The sequence below is a fragment of the Haplochromis burtoni genome, unplaced genomic scaffold, assembly GCF_018398535.1.
Source record: "Haplochromis burtoni strain Fernald_Lab_line unplaced genomic scaffold, NCSU_Asbu1 Contig_25, whole genome shotgun sequence".
Classification (NCBI taxonomy): Eukaryota; Metazoa; Chordata; class Actinopteri; order Cichliformes; family Cichlidae; genus Haplochromis; species Haplochromis burtoni.
The window spans coordinates 2,079,587-2,089,540 of record NW_024582386.1 but is presented as its reverse complement, the minus strand read 5'-3'; the positions used below and the strand labels follow the sequence as shown (position 1 = coordinate 2,089,540).

At 42.3% G+C, this 9,954-nt stretch overlaps 1 protein-coding gene across 4 annotated transcripts in view; it reads left to right on the top strand.

Annotated features, from left to right (window-relative positions):
- Nucleotides 1–3,771: 3,771 nt before the first annotated feature.
- atxn1a (ataxin 1a) overlaps nucleotides 3,772–9,954 on the top strand; it is a 102,978-nt gene continuing 96,795 nt past the window's right edge. Inside the window, exon 1 of one of the 4 annotated variants that reach the window (XM_042218916.1) lies at nucleotides 3,772–4,029. The gene's annotated coding sequence lies outside the window, so the exon portion shown is untranslated. The other 3 variants (XM_005917504.3, XR_006054177.1, XM_042218917.1) reach the window with 3 other exon arrangements.

Genomic DNA, 9,954 nt, shown 5'->3' with positions numbered 1-9,954 from the left:
TGCAATGCCACGATTCCTGGAGAGCTCCAGCCCATAATAGGTGATTGTAGTGTGTAGAGTAGCATGCACTTCAGACACGCTGCTTCTCTGTCACTCTCTGCTGTCCAAAAAAAGAAATGTCCATGACCATTAAAATCTTTGAAATTCGCTGTAAAGCTGCCTTCAAAGACTGGTGATGATTAATTATATATATCTCCCTTGGTCCCTGCTTTAAGCTCAGTGTGTTATTTATTTATCTGCCAGATAAACTGTCAAATCCCCTATTTGTGCATACTTCTGTCTGTTAAGTGGACGTCTCTAATTTGGAGCTGAAATGCGTTAAAGCTTCTCTTTCTGGAAAGAATAAAAACAAAAGTGTGTGTGCGGGGGGGGGGGGGGGGGATTATTTTTATATATGACTCATTTACTATGCAGGTACTAAGGATGTCACTCTCCATGTTCAAGGTCTGTTTCCATACACGCCCCACCTGGCACACTTCATTGTACCCGAGTGTATACTGTTCATACCTCCTACAAAAAACACAGGTACATCTCTAGGGAGGAACCCAACCCTCGAAGAATCTGCTCCTCCCATGGGAGTAGTTTCTGTTTTATTCTTCAAGCACGCTATGGCCCTGCACTACACACACACTGCTATGGAGTCACGTTGTGCTCTGAACGGTGCAAACCAATGTCAATATCAAACAGAGGGCTGCTGAACTGTCTGCAGAAGACGTTTAGCATCCTATATGTAAAGATTAGATCGGCGCGTTGTAAGAGTGAGTAGGTGTGAACCTGTGAGTGCATGCAGAGAACAAGAAGGAGCAAGTACATGCTTGCGTATGTGCAGGCCCGTGAGCTCGAGAGACACTGAGGAAGTATTTTTATTAAACTGGTGATCTATTTTGAAACGTGTGGTCAACTTACTGCTTCCGCTTGACTCTGGCCTTACACATTTGTTATTATAGGAAGTTCTATTTTAGCAACATGGCGTGAAACTGAAACTACGAGGTGCATTATGGGTGGTAGGTTAGCACAAAAGTACGCAGACTACATCTGGCTGATGTAGTAATGACAACAATCAGTCAAATCTCAACGTATTTAAATCTCCTTTATGTCTCAAAGTTGCAGATCACTTCCACAGTTTTGATGGCCTTCTGCATGTTAGTGCACTATTTCCTTTACTACTTGGACTACAAGGGCTTCCAGGATCAAATGGCACACATGTGGTCTGGATATTAAATGTTGGTTTTTTTTTATTTAAATGAAGCTCTTCATTCCCTGCGTGCACTTGCTTGTACACCGCATCTCTTCATGAATGTAATGCTAGCCCTCTAGCACACAGGGCAACCTACCTCTCTGTCTCTTTGTTTGGGATGCATGTGACAAGAGCACAATAGAGTGCTGGACAATAGGCCACTTATTGAGTGACTCGCAGGGAGTGGGACAGATCCCTGATCGTCTGTCACTCCGCAGCCTCGTGCACCCTTCGGCTCTCGGGCAGTGTCAGGTTGCATTCTCCTCTGACGAAGAGGCAAAGGCACTTGTTGTCACATTGGAAATCTGGGAAAGGTCACGGAGGTCAAGATCATAAAAACACAAAAAAGAGGAGAAGGGGTTAAGCGGGTGTTTATTTCTTTTATCTTGATAGCTTATTTCAGTGGCACAGCTTAGTTTTTGTGCTTATTTGACACATGCTTTACGCATGATTATAACTGATAATAATTAACTTTGAACTAGAGCGAATTGAATTTAGCCCCCTTAAAGTGAATTAGAGTTAATCAGGACACGAGTGCATAAACATCTTTCATAAGCATGTTTTCTAGCATCACTCCATCGTTGTGTTTATGTTTGTAGCTATGCGTGTGTATGTGAAAACAGTCGCTGTCGGCAGCTGAGATGTTCCATCATGTCACTGTCAGCTGACTGTCAGTGACTGCCTTCAGCCGAACAGATCCTGAACTCTCTGGCTTTAAAAAAAAACAAACATACCATGACCTTCTTCTCTTCTGAGAAAAAGCAGAAGTTTCCCGGTGCAGTCAAATCCAAGGATGACATGTTTTTTTGCAGCAATTCAAGCTGAAAACAGGACGGACCCCGTAGCATAAACAATAAGAACAAATATCTGAAGTGAATCTTGAGTTTTTGCTAAATTGCATCCAGGATCCACAGGCCTGCTGCGTGTTATATTTATTCATTCAGACTCCTAATATGCTTTGTGGCTTGTGTTCAGATAATATTCATTAACTTTTATGTTGTCTTCTTCATTTATCACACTTTATGGACTTTGTTTTGCTGCTGTGACACTTTTGTTCCCCTGCATGGGCTAATAAAAAATATCATCTATTCAAATTAGTAACACTAGATTATATAATACACAGATGTACCAATATACTAACCAAAAGAAAAGGAAAAGTACACAATGTGTCGCATTATTATTACATATGTTTTACATAATACATATGATATTATTAGATTTAAATGGTTGAAGCAGTGACCTGCAGCCTTTTGATATTTTAGCCAGTGGAGGTGGATCTACTTTATGACTCGTTATGCCTCCTTGCTGGTGACAGCTATGCTACGAGGCATTCTGTTTTCTGGCTGTCCATCTGTCCATCCTCTCTATGTGAAGGCGGTGTCTCTGCACGTCTGGCACAGAAGTTCACATGCACTGAGGGATGAAAGGATTAGCTTTAGGTGGGAAAAGGTCAAGGCCACTACGACTTTGTAAAAATGTTTTTGGCTGGTGCTGTACAAAAGTTATGAGCCACATTAGATACTGGCTGCTTTTTTGCTTTTACTCATTTTCAGTCCTTGTACGCACTTAACACTGACCTATGAATTAAATGTTAATTTCTGTCTCTAGGCACTTTGTTACTAGCAGGCTGCTGGAAAAACACATAATTTGTTCCCATTTCTTTTGTTGAATCTATGAAAAACACCTAAGCTAACAAAGTGTGACAGACAGGAAACAGTATTTTTACATCTCGAAGAGCTATTTGCTGAAAATCTGGCATGTCTTGAAATGGTGTGCACTGCGTCCTTGAAAAAAAATCTGAGGAAACTGGACAGGTGGAGGACGAAAGAAGAAGTGTCAGGCCTAAAAACAATCTACAGCAGATGAACAGTCTGTCCTTAAGGAATGGGCCCTTCAGCTGATCCATTTACTGTTCACTAAAGCCTCATCAGAAATGGTCTCTGTGGACGGGAGGCTGTCAAGGACTCATTCTGAGAGAAGGGAAAGTGCCATCAGATTTTAATCCACCAAGCAATACCATTTGAAAATCAGCTGGTTGGCAACAGCTTCATTTCTCATCATGACAGTGATCCCAAACACACTGCCAATGCAATAAATACATACCTGGTTAGAAAAAACAAACAATGGAGCATGATCAGTCATGGATTTGGCCCTCAGAGCCCGGACCTCAACATTATTGAAGCAGTGTGGGATCATTTTGACACAGAAATATTGATTAATAGATCCCCCCTTTTTAAGCCTTAAGTATAAATGCCTCAGAATTTTACTTGAGTAATATAAACTCAATGTTGAGCTGTGCAGGGTTGTATTGTAGATAAAGTGTTTACACTGCTGAGAAGCCACTTTTTGAGTGAGGCTGAGTTAAACAGAAATAATAATACTAATATTAACCATTCTTCCTTTCACACAGCGCGCTTTTGCATTTGCTCCTGAAAACGCAGCCCAATCTCCACTGTGACTAAAACAATCTTACCAATAAAGGAATACTGTGTGTTCCCACACTCTGGCAATGTCAGTGAACCTCTCTTGTATCTCTGTGACTGCTTTCTGTGCTCCGAGCTCTCATATTTTTGCATGAGTAGTTTACAAACTGCTCCAGTTTTGAACTTCTCTCTCGCCCTCCCTCCCCCGCTCTCTCTCTCTCTCTCTGAAGGTGGGGGCAGAGAGCTATTAGCTGAGCGCTGCAGACATCATTAGGAGGGGAGACGCTTTCCACCGTCAGCGCCGGAGCAGAGCAGGGGAGCCCTGGCAACAAGGAGAGACACAAACTCAACAGCCCGCTACACCCCGCAGTAAGTCGCACAAAACTATTTCCACAGAGCCGGTTTCGCCAACCTGTCACCGTTTTGACGTTGTCACTCTTCTCTTTTGGAGCTGGCTAAATTTAAAAAAAATGGCTGGAAGAACTGGGAAGGGTGGCGCTGAAGCTCTGGTTTACTTCAAAGCCTTAGAAAATGTTTACTTCGCACTCTGACCTATTTTTAAGTGACCACACAGTACGCGGCCACGCGGGCTGTGGGTGGGTATACTTGTCATTTGGAAACGTGAACGCAAAGTGTTGTTTAAATGGGACGAAAGAGGGGCGGAGGTTCGGCTGGATTCTGACCGAGCGAGGAGCGCGTCCGCCGGGTGAGTTGGGAGTCGGGCAGGCGCTGTACTTCCAGTAACTGCGCCACTCGACCTCGGCTCAAAACATTTCCTCTTTGCAGACTATTTCTTTGTCGGACATGTCCGAATAATGTCGCTTCGGGCCACATAGGTCTTCTTCTGAACTCTTTTCTTATTGACAGGGACTGTCAGGGGAAAGCGTTACATTTTTTTTAATCTACGTTTCACTATCGCGGAAGTGTTTTCTCCACACGAAAGGAGGCGAACTACTAACCACAGTCCACATGATTTCTAGATTAAAAAAAAAAGAAGCGTAACCGCAGGTGTTTTGCATGTTTCGATTCTTAGGAAGCATTTATTGTTGCGCACGTAATACTACACAATGTTTTACGTTGTCAGCTGGTTGTAAAGGACATACGCTTTGTGATTGCAGGACTACCCGTGATGTCATTCATCCTAGCATGGACCATTATATAACGGGACTGTAGGGAAGCCTGTGATAGCAAGCTATTTTTACTCTGTTTACACCTCAGAGCAGGGTAGGCTATGCGTCCCAAGTGGTAGCCAATGCTTTCACTCACACTATAGTTTTTTAACGAGCATTCCTAATGGCAGCAGACTGATTAACAAAGTGAATGCTCAAGATTAAAAAAAGAAAAAGAAAGAAAAAAGCTGCGCTTCTTTCCACCAGCTGCATGCTTAAGTCTTCCTCTTTTCTGATGATATCTGTGCAATTTATAGGAAAAACACGAAAAAACAGAAGTGGGTTTGCATTACTTGTTGATTATGTCATTTTCATCTTTGAAGCCTGTCCTGTAGCCTTAAGCAATGAATGACTGGACACCCCATAGAGCGCATTCAACACACAGATATCTCAGCAGACAGCTGTGATCGTGGTTAAACTTGCTTTCTATCTAAAAGGCTTGTTTTGCTGCTTTTTAAACGTGTTACTGAAAGAAATAGAAAATATTGCAACACCAACAAATTTGAATCTGCAGCTTTCAGTAAAAACACACTTTCTGTTTTATTCCATGGTTCTTGTAATTCACTCACTTGCAGCCACTGTGTGTTAGCAAACACTTGCAGAGTGAACCTATAGAGTCAGTGCAGCCCGTCAGCTCCGGTGTTATTACTTACCTGTTTTATGGTGTTGGACATTTCTGTTAGTGCTGTCGCTAGTTCAAGAACTTCTGTCCTCCGTGGAGGATGCGAGCACAAACGTACGAGTGACCCATTGATTAAATTCCTTGCTTGCTTTGACTCATGCCTGTAAACACATGTTTCAGATTTTATCTGCACTGCCTGTGATTGTTGTTATCCAAGTACTGAAAGAAATGTGATCTCGTGGTTGCCATAAATCCCATATACAAGCTTCCAACATTTGTGTCAGTGCAGTGAAACACACATTTAGAAACACCTTCATGTGGTACATGGTGTGGAAAAATATTCATAGATCAGTGTGAAGTTACTTTATAATTACTTTTATTGTTTAATAATAAATACTTTGGATTGCTTATTTATTCAGAAAGACAGCAGAAAAAGTGTGAAGAAAAAATAATGCACACTAGTTTGACTTTTGTCTCTTTTCTGTAAAAAAAATACATAATCGACACTGGCCAGCCATTTTTTAGGTACTGGTATTCGGTCAGACCCTTTCGAACACGCAGATCAATGCATTGAGTTGGTGGCATGTGATTGGCTGTTGTATTTGCGCTTAACAACATGGCCATTAAGTCTTTATTAACCATACTGAAACTATTACGTATTTTTTATGTGTGACTGGTATTAAATACAGCAGGTTGGAGAAGAGAGGAAGGGGTCGCATCCAAGAGGTACTCGGGAAATACACAGCTCAGCTTCAAATCTTTAACAAGGGATGGATTCATGTATAATGATGGGAAGGATGTGGATAATGAAGTGAGTGGGATCCGGTGTTAGTCCCTGTGGGATGCCATGGAAAGGTCTTTTTAATTGAAATAAATTTCTCTGCTAGCGAGGTCAACTAGAGGCGTCCAGGAACTGTTCACGACTGAAGCTTTATAGATGTTAATCCACCGCGGTGCATTTTTAGCACACAAATATCCACCGCTGTATGATGGCTGACAGCGTGCAGCGCGAGCAACTGGTTGCCTTTTGTCCCGTCCCCTGCACCTTCCACAGGCAGCAGCTTTGCCTGAACCGCTCAGAATGTTTCTGGTGGTAAGAATGCTTATGGACGGGTCTGTCTCCTGCTGTGTGCTACCTGTGAAAATGAGCAACTTCCGCCAGTGTGCTCACCTGATTCTCCAGACTCTGGTGTTCCGGTGTGAAAACAGCTTATGGCTGGAAGATAGATGCATTATGAATGCTTGAGCAGAAGGGAGGTGTTAATATAAAGGGAAGACGGGCAGATTTTTAGAAGGGAGGTAAGCAGAGGGTGTTGTAGTGATTTAGGTAGAGTGGCAGCGATTTGCCCAGTGCTAATCCAAGACTGTTACCATGAAATGCTGAAAAGTAAACTTAGATTTTGTTGTGCTAGTTCCAGTTTGAATTTCAAAGAGTTTTAGATTGAGTTTGTTTGAGTTTCAGAATATTTTTTACCCACATTTCTCCAAAAAGCATTGCCTTACTTGTAAGGGAAAGCATGAAGCAAAAGTCCAAACTGTTGTGCAAGTCGTGCGGCTGTGAATCAGGCATGCTGCTTCAGCCGCTCTCCCGCCGCACGCACGCACACATGCGCACACTTTACCACTGCTGCTATAGCCTTTGATTTGAGCCGCCACTCACTTTCAAATGGTAATGAGTGGCAATTAGAAGCCAATGTCCTAATCACAAGTCATTTAACTGAGCTTGGCTCATTTGCCATATGTGTGCACGGACTCACACCGTCAAACACACATGAATACACACATCTGCTAGATCACGCTAGAGTGTCGTCTTTGGAACTTGCGCTGTGTGTGTGCGCGCGCGTGTGTGGAAATGAGCGGGAGATTTTGTGTCAGTGTGTTTGTGTGTGTTTGTGAGAAAGACATAAAGAGAGATCATTTCCAGGTAATGATTGGGTGGAGATTTCACGCCTGAATGAATAAGTGACAGAAATGGTTTAATACTCTGAGTGAATGATGGGTGGGAGGATCAAATAGATCGACAAATGTGAGAAACAGGTGTCTGCGTGTTTCTGTGTGTCTCTATTGAGCCATTATGTGGAACAAAATGCTTACTCTTTACATTGGGTTGCACAGAAAATTTGACAAGTTGCACTGATCCACTTGTAGTGCAAAAATGCCATAAATAAACTGGGATTTGTCATAGAAATGTATTGTAAATTCTAATTGGCAGTATTTTTATGCCTAAAAAAGGCAATAAAATTATCATAAAAATTACATGTGATTTTTGAGACTACTTGAGGCTACAAAAAAAAGAAATTTGCAAATTTTTTAAAAATTGTGGCATGACTCTTGAGTTTTGATTTGAAATACATTTCATGCCTTCACGTGGGAAAGGTGTTTCAACCTGAACCAAAATCCTTATCGGGCGCTTAGATCTACCCGTGTAGTTTGGTGCCTCAACCTAAAGAAGCAGTGAGTGAAAATGAAAGTTGAGTTTAAAATCTCACAGTAGAATATCTAAAAGCGAAACTAATGTGTGGTATTCCAACTTCAGTCTCATTTTGCCGAAAGTCTTGTGACTTGTGGTGCCGCTGCGTGCCTCCTAGTGTGGTTCTGTTGTTTACCGCTACAGTTTGCGCCCATGAAGACAAGTCAGTTAATAAACTGTTGTGACTATTGCGCGAACAGCTTCCGGGCAGTGCTGTTCCTGCAACTTTCTCCAGTTTGTCCCTGGGGATCCTCAGCTACTCCCGTGTCAAAGTTGAGCTTAATCTCTCCAGTGGGTCCTACGCTGACCTTTCCCACTTGGCTTTCTGGTAGTTCTCCATCATCAAGCATCCAAATCAGGTGCCAGAACTGCCTTACCAAGCCACAATGTTCAGAATAGTCACCAAACACCTTTATGTCTGTTGCTGTAACACAAAAAAAAAAAGTTATTTGCTGTAGGATAATGAAAACGATGCCGCATTCACACCTGACCGCAGTTGCAAGTTAATCCGTGGTTTTCTCCTTTTCTGCTAAAAGTTACCCGAGAAATTGACAGAAAGGAAACAGTGTTGTTCAGAAATGCAGGGGTATAATAAAAAAAAAAAAGCTCAGAAGTGTGGGATTGAATGAGGTGAGCCCGAAAAGAATGACAAAAAGCCAGTGAGGTGAGCTATGAGGGGGACCAACAAAAAAAAGTGTGTGAGGAAAAATGGTTTTAAAAAGGTAGAGAGCAGTGGGTGGGGATGGGGGCAGATCAAGCGATCGAGCTGTCTTGTTGAACTGTGCGGTGCGCTCAGACCTTTTCAGCTTTTCCTTTTATCCTCCTCTATTCACGAGTGCGGCGAGTACACATGCACGCACTCGAGATAAAGGACACATTCACGTACAGTATGCTGCTATTAAGGGGATCAATGAACGTTTCCTTGTGCCAGAACACTTCACCATGTGTTATCATGTTTTTCTTATTGACTAGTGTACAGTCCTGTGTTCCTTAATCTGTCGTTTGTGCCCTTGAATCTGCAGGAAGAGTGAAAAACATGCCACTGTTTGCTTGCGCTATTTGCCAGTATTTGTCCCGATCATAGTTTAGTTTATTAGTGTACAGCTATCACGACATTAGAGGACCTCAGAAAGGATTGCTCTTGTTTGCCACTTTGCAGCATTCGTTGATCCTTGTGTGTGTGTGCTCAGACATTAGAGCCTTTGTGACCCTGTTTCTGTGCTTACCGTCTTTATTTTGAAGTGGCTAATCAATACCAATCTTCTGAATGACCAAGATAGTCCCAGTGCCCGAATGAGCAAACGAGACAGACAGAGGAAGATAAATAGAGGGAGAGAGGACTAAAGCCATCCTACAAACTTGTGTTACGCTGTCGGGTCGATAAGCTGCTGTATGGCTCAATAACCATGTGAAACAGGGAAGCTGGCTTTGGGACTTACTTTGGCTTTTCGCTCTGTAATGGCTGCCAGTAGAGCTGACATGATATAGGGTCGTCTGTTTTCCAGGAAAACGGTGTAAAAGGCTGAAATAGTCTAAACTCCAGGGTGTCTGAATAAAAACAGAATAATAGGTAAATGACGAGCACGCAGGCTACGAATTTGAATCTGTAAGCCAGTAAGATCCCCTGAACTATAAATGAAAGGCAGGTGAACATGCAGTAGTTCATTCACCATGCTCCCGCTTGTTATCTCTTTTCCAAGAAGGAACGAAAAGTTTTAGTCGTGGGCCTTTTGAATGCTAAAATAAATGAAGGAGAACCAAACAGATAACGGCTCAGCTATTAGTAGGGAATGTGTATGTGTTATTGGTTTTATATAGGGCGTAACAGAGGAGTGTCTCTTTAAGATGAGGCTTGAAAGAGCCACAAAACATTTGGTGGGATCATTGAAATCTGGTTTTGTTGCTAAAATTGTTAATTTGCTTATTTCAAAAAAATATTCCTACTTATCTCCAAACTACAAAATCCTTCTCTTCTCTTCTCTTCTCTTCTCTTCTCTTCTCTTCTCTTCTCTTCTCTTCTCTTCTCTTCTCTT